The following is a 1,928-nucleotide window of genomic DNA, read 5'->3' as shown; positions in this document are numbered from 1 at the left end:
CCAATATAGAATCACCAAGTAACCTACATGCACGTCTTTGGACTGTGGGAGGAAGCTGCAGGCACAGCAAACTCCAAGATAGAAATGTTTTCTTATAGGATAGAGATGATCACTTTGTATTGATTCGCTGTGACCTTTCCCTCTCAGAGGGCGACTAAACTTAAACCATGTCAGCTAAATGACCCATAGCTTAACAGAGGCAGGTTTTTTTTCTTAAATTTGCTGCAGACTGCATCCAGATATAGATCTATGTCAAATATATAGGAACAAAAATACCAGCATTTGAGCATATTGGAGAAAATGATCTCCTTCTGTTTTCATTTAGAAAGGGCATTTAACATTGATAGTTCTGTTTGAATAAATACAACCTTTTATAAAATACCTGGAAAGTGTTTTATTAAGGAAAACACATACAATAGTCTGATGATGTATTGAAACTGTAAACATCTCAAAAGTCACACTAGATGGTCGAAACACATTATTTATTAGCTCGAGAGATAATTCAAACTAAACTATCACTCGAATAGGAGCTATTTATTAGTTTTATGTGAGATATTTGATGTTCGACTAGGATTTTTTTTTAATTTGTTGGCTATTTATTAAGTTTCATTAGTTTGCTATTGTGTGTTTCTCTGTTTTTTATTTAGTCAGTCCAGATTATGGGCACTTCCTGGTGTCAAATAGCTTTTGCGGTGCCCAAAAAAACAAGAATTGTGAGATGACAAGCATCCTGTTGCTTGTGGAAGAAGAAGAAAGTCATTCCTAACCAGCTTTGAAATCAATAAAACAGCAAAAAATCGCAAAGGGAGCAGCAGAAAACAATGATCACTCTGGTCTGATAATTATTTACAAAGCTGTATTTCTCTAATCCTGCTACCTACACACTGCCATAAGACACAACTCAGAGTCATCGAAGTGTTGTGAAGAAAAAGCCACACTAACTGAGTGACTGACTCCCTTCGAACATGCAGGAGCCCAGACTTCAGTATCTGACCTGTCAAACACTGTAGGAACTCAGTGTGTAACTGTCACGGCGGCCGGCTGCGGTTCCACGCTGCAGCACATAAACCACACGTCTGGATCCTCATCAGAGGCCGCGCTGATCGGATCTGATGATGGATTTATAATCCCAGAGCAGTTTTTGCACAGTCTGTTGGTTTTATGTTCCTCTCCGTCTGAAATCTCCTCCAGTTGTACAAACTGTATTTACTGCAAACCCAACACGTGTGATGTTTAGGGGATCATAAGAGCTCCGTAGACGGGATGTTTTGTTCCCGGGTGGAGGCCACGCTCTCCGGAGGCTTCAATTTTTCAAAAGCTCCGTTATCCCCTCAGGTGTTGTCGGACTTCTGATTTATCGTTCGACAATATCTCAACTTGTCAGCTGGAAGCCAGGAACATAAACGTCTGATCTACTTCAAAGAGCGTCCTGCTGCCATCCTGTGTCCAACTGCCACCACGGAGAGATGAGAAGGTGTTATGTTTGTGGTGCTGGTGCTGGTGGTTGGGGGGGCATTGTTCACTGTAGTGAGGAGGAAACCAGATGGCTTCAGTTCCACATAACTTCCTTCAGCTGCAGCACACGCTGCCCTCCCTGATGACTCACACAGCCGACGCTGCTGCCTCCAGAACCAGCACCGCGTAAAAGGCGCCTGACGGACCGACTGGTGGACGGACGCCCGAAGCCTGATTGGTGTGAATACTCGCCTTTGCGCTGTGGCAGAGATAAACGCACATTCAATTACACACATTGTCCGTTGCCATTGTGCCTCTCGTCCTGCAGTAACGCGGACGGTTCTGTGGTTTCGCTCACATGGCGGTTGATAAAGGCCGTCACAGCTGGTTGCAGATAAACAGACCTGAGCACAGGCGAGCGCTGCTGTATTTAATTTGCAGGCTGAGAAGACTAATCAGGGGGCTACATACTG

The sequence above is a fragment of the Stegastes partitus genome, unplaced genomic scaffold, assembly GCF_000690725.1.
Source record: "Stegastes partitus isolate 25-593 unplaced genomic scaffold, Stegastes_partitus-1.0.2 Scaffold410, whole genome shotgun sequence".
Taxonomy (NCBI): domain Eukaryota; kingdom Metazoa; phylum Chordata; class Actinopteri; family Pomacentridae; genus Stegastes; species Stegastes partitus.
The sequence above is the reverse complement of the archived record's forward strand: the minus strand, read 5'-3'. Positions refer to the sequence as shown.